Below are 5,289 nucleotides of genomic sequence, written 5' to 3'. Positions count from 1 at the left end.
TAGGGGAAGCTGGCTCCTGCCTCTAAAGAGTTCCTAATTTTGCAATTTTTGATCAACCTTTGTATGCTCTTCAATCAGGTATCAATTCAGAGCCTATTTCCTGGATTCCAGATGCATTCACCTCCTTTGAAGCTTTAAAACTGGCTCTGTCCACACCCCCAGCTCTTAGCTTACCTAATTTTGACAAGCCGTTTTGTTTATACTGTCATGAAAGTACTGGAATTGCTGCCTGCATTCTGGGACAGCCCTGTGCCTCTCGGATACAGCAGTAGCATATTTCTCGTGCCCATCAGACCCTCCGACTTCTGGTATGCCCCCATGCTTATTTGTGGTGGCCACAGCTGCCGCCTTGATTGACAAAGCCAGCACTCTGACATTAAGCTCCCCTAGTCCCCTGTGTGTCCCCACACGGTGCCTGCTCTCTTACACGTTCATAAAACACAGCACCTCTCTACATGGCGACAGACCCCTTACAAACAAGCTCTTTTTTTTTTTTTTAAGATTTTATTTATTTATTTGACAGAGAGAGACACAGCGAGAGAGGGAACACAAGCAGGGGGAGTGGGAGAGGGAGAAGCAGGCTTCCCGCAGAGCAGGGAGCCCGATGTGGGGCTCGAACCCAGGACCCCAGGATCATGACCTGAGCTAAAAGCAGACGCTTAATGACTGAACCACCCAGGTGTCCCACAAACAAGCTCTTTTAACTAACCCTCCATCATCTTACTTCCATTGCTAATGGAATTATAATTGCTAACCTATTACAGCTATTCACCCTCCTTCTAAAATCGTCATTCTTCACTGCTCAGCCCATACTAAGAAATCTGATGTTATATCTTTAGAAAATGATATGGCTGACAGACCTGCTAAGAATGCACCCCAAATAGATCTCCTGATCCTTTCTCCACTCAGTTGCTAACCCTACCTTTATCCCCAACTGACAGTATTAATTACCCGGCAAATGCCCCATAGTCTACCAGGGACAGTTGGATACAAAAGGGTGTTAAACAACTATCAGATGGATTATATAGTGGGTCAAATGGACTTCCTAGAGCACCCTTTTTTTTTAACCATTTGGCCTGTACTTATCTCCCTACAAATTGGACACATCTGTAAAGATAATTAAGGAACTAAAAGACAATTGCCGTAGCATCTACAACATTCCTGACCAAATTATTTCCCAGGGCACTACTTGTAAATGTCAGCAAATTCCTAGAAGTAATTAGCATACCCCAAGAAGTCCTCCTAGGCCCACACTACCTTCAGGCACTTCAGATGGATTTTATAGATTTGCCCCTAGCCTTGGGCTATTCTCACTGTTTGGTCATTGTCTGTATGCTTAGTGGATAGGCTGATGCTCTCTGACTAGATGTGCTCATGCCACAACAGTAGTAAAGAAATTAATACCTGAGACCATTCCTCGTTTTGCCATTCCTTTATGGATTGAGTCAGAAAAAAGGAACTCATTGGATAGCAGAGATAAACCACTTGCTTGCAAAAACTCTCGGGTACACGTTAAAACTTCATGCCCTATATCATCCTCAATCATCCGGGCAAATGGAACGTAAAAATCTAGACATAAGAAGGACTGTAGGGAAATACCAAGAAATTAAGCATGAATGGCCAACGACATTGCCTCTGACCCTTATTAAGATCCAGAATACTCCAAGTAGGAGACATGGATCAACCCCTTTTGAAATAGTGTTTGGTCGTCAAAGCCTACTGGCATCCCTAAACCTTCCATTCACGGAGTAAGTGAAAAATGTGATGCTATGACTAACTCTAGACAAGGAATACCTCATCTACCTGAAGCACATCACCAACAGGTAAAAGAGGCATGGCCTCCACCAACTGATGAGGCTTGCCACACATTTCAGCCAGAAGACCAAGTAGACATCAAGGTCTTTGGAAAAAAGCATATGCTGTCACCTCCCTGGGAAGGACCTTATGAGGTGTTGCCATCAGAACAAAAGAGAAACCTGCCTGGATTCTTACAAGCCATGCCAAAATAGATTTTACTTAAGATTTTATTAAAGAATGAGTTTTAATACCAAAAGTATACTGATGCAAAATTAGAACTTAGGTTTTTTCTCTTTTTACAGACAAAAAATTTTCTTAGATTGTTGGTTTGCTTATTACAAAAAATTAAAAACAAAGTTTTTCCTTACATTTAATGTAAAGGCCAATGGCCTAGATATACAAACTTTTAATGCTTTGTCTTCATCAGATTATTCAAGAAACCTGAGTCTTAATATTAAAAGAGCTGAATTTTGTTCACAACTGTGTAACCTTCTGCATTTGCCTTTAAAATGTTTTATTGTTGGCCCTCCTCTCTCCAGGCGTCCCTGTGAGAGGAACATCATCTTTCAACCCTGCAAGCCCATCCCTGATGCTCGGCCATGATGCCCAAGGAAGACAGCACGACCTGGAAGTTCAACTACTTCCTTAAGATCATCCAACTTTTGGATGATGATCCAAATGCTCCACTGTGGAGCCGACAACATGGGTTCCAAGAAGACACAGCAGATCTGCATGTCCCTCCACGGGAAGATTGTGGTGCTGAGGGCAAGAACACCATGACGTTCAAGGCCATCTGAGGGCATCCAGAGAGAACAACCCAGCTCTCGAGAAACTAGTGCCTCATATCTGGGTGAATGTGGGCTTCGTGTTCACCAAGGAGGACCTCACTGAGATCAGGGACATGCTCTTGATCAATAAGGTGCCAGCTGCCGCTGATACTGGTGCCATAGTCCCAGTAAAGTCGCGATGCCAGCCTGGGGGCCTGAGAAGGCCTCCTACTTCCAGACTTTAGACATCACCACTAGAATCTCCAGGGGCACCACTGAAATCCTGAGTGAGGTGCAGCTGATTAAGACCGGAGACAGAGTGGGAGCCAGCGAAGCCACACAGCTGAATAAGCTGAACATCTTCCCCTTGTCCTTCGGGCTGGTCGTCCAGCAGGTGTTGCACTACAGTGGCTTTACAACCCTGAAGGGCTTGACATCACAGAGGCAAATGCATTCTCGCTTCCCGGAGGGCATCTGCAGGGTTGCCCGAGGATGTCTTGCAGATAGGTTACCCGACTGTTGTATCAGTGCCCCATTCTACCATCAACAGATACAAGGAGGTCCTGGCGTTGCCTGTGGAGACTGATCACACCTTCCACTTGCTAAAAAGGTCAAGGCCTTCTTGGCTGATCCACCTGCATTCGTGGCTACCGCTCCCGTGGCTGCCATGGCCACAGCCAAGGTGGAAGCAAAGGAAGATTCAGAAGAGTGGGACGAGGATATGGGATTTGGTCTCTTTGACTAATCACCAAAAAAACAACCGATCCAGCCCACTTTATTTGTGAAACAGGGGAATAAAAACTTACTTTTCTTAAAAAAACCAAAACAACCTTTTATTTTCCCTTCAGTTGAATAGATAAATATCGTTGCTTAATGATCTACGATCATATTTAATCAGATGTTCAAATATTTTGATTTTTTTAACACAAACTTTCCAAAATCTAATTCTAAAATGAAGTATTTGACTACAATGTAACTAAAATATTCCAGAGGATCTGTGCAACATTTTCAAGAGATTTGGCCACTTTATAAAAAAAGGAAGATATTACACTAATAAGGCTTATTTGGCATGTTAAATTACATAGGAAGCAGTGTCAAATAAGTGATATTAAGCACTCTTAGATTATATTTATATAGAAATATGTTATTAAAATGAGTGTTCTAGAAGTTGTATGAAACTCCTAGAAATCTGATATGTCCTGATGTATTACTACCTTGAACTGTTGTGTGTCATAGAAATAACCAATTTCTTTGTAAATTACATTGTAATGATCTCTCATCAGGTCTTTAAGCATGGCCGTTTTTAAGTCTTTTATAATTTACAGGCAGTTACAGGTTTACTCAGATGCTTTTGCAAAGCTTTCTGCAAATGTGCTTCATCTACAGTGAGACTGATGGAAAGAACTCTTGAATATAGGTTTCTGATAAATTTAAGACCATAAAACTGAACTGGGTAAGAATTTCTGGAGCTACTGGGAGATTTGGATTCAAGCAAAACAAGAATTAATCATTTGGAACTCAATGAATGGAGGATGATTATAATTTTTATAAAATTTTTGTTTGAGACACTGTTGATTTATTAAATGCCTTTTTCCAGTATTAAAGAAGCTATTTTCTTTTAAGCTATAACTTACAACAATTGGATAAAATATACCTTTGTGAAAAAACTGGAACATTTATCTTTTCCTCCCTACCTGGTCTGTCCAGAATTTTAAAACTTTCAGGGAGTATACTTATATTTTCATGATGATATGTTTATTTGCATAAATTTAATAAGAATCTGCTCTCCTTGTAACAGGACACAATTGGAAACACTGGTTATATTACCAAGGCTTTGACTGAAATGTCATATTTGAGAGGGGACATGCACAGACTCAGATAGGACTAGACTGCTCTAAGGAACTCAGGCAGACTTTATGGAGCCAATAAAGCCCCTTGGAAAAACAGTCCAAAACTTATATCTGAGTCTATAAGCAAGGCAGGCAGCTTTTATACACTGTAGACAAAGAGACAGAAATTCATGATGAATTAACAGGATAAAGAAAACCGATGTTTGGGAGCTTTAATTAGTAAGGAATCTTAGGAAACTTTTCTCTTAAGCTATGACTTACAGCAATTTGATAATCAGGCCAAGTGAAAAAAACAAAAACAGCAACAACAACTCGATTTCGCAAATAAATTAGTCTTAATTTGGCTGTCCTTGGTAAAAATGGGGGTGATTATAGAGAGAAAAATTATGTTTCAATAACACACCCTTGTGGATATTAGATTCTAACAGAGTTCACTATAAACGGGACTAGATCCTAATTTCTTCTAGTTTCCTCCAAAGCCTGGCTACAATTCTCCAAACTGATGTTTTCCACTTTTTCCCACCCTTTTTTTTTTTTTTAAAGATTTTATTTATTTGAGACAGAGAGAATGAGAGACAGACAGCATGAGAGGGAGGAGGGTCAGAGGGAGAAGCAGACTCCCTGCCGAGCAGGGAGCCCGATGCGGGACTCGATCCCGGGACTCCAGGATCATGACCTGAGCCAAAGGCAGTCGCTTAACCAACTGAGCCACCCAGGCGCCCTTTTCCCCACCCTTTTGACTTGGAATCATTGGATCACTAAATGTACCCTTTTTCCTGAAGCCCTGCAAATTGCATACGAACAACTTGATGGACACTTCAGAGAAATCACCACAACAGCTCATGTATAGACAGTCTTCGTGCCTGTTTCTCTCT

General features: G+C 41.4%; 1 pseudogene; it reads left to right on the top strand.

Annotated features, from left to right (window-relative positions):
• The first annotated feature begins 2,399 nt into the window (after positions 1-2,399).
• LOC118023369 lies at positions 2,400-3,309 on the top strand (annotated as a pseudogene).
• The last annotated feature ends 1,980 nt before the right edge of the window (positions 3,310-5,289 follow it).

Source organism: Mirounga leonina, unplaced genomic scaffold (genome assembly GCF_011800145.1).
Source record: "Mirounga leonina isolate KUSES-001 unplaced genomic scaffold, KU_Mleo_1.0 Mir_179, whole genome shotgun sequence".
NCBI lineage: Eukaryota > Metazoa > Chordata > Mammalia > Carnivora > Phocidae > Mirounga > Mirounga leonina.
Note: the sequence above shows the minus strand (reverse complement) of the source record. Positions and strands in the feature narration are given on the sequence as shown.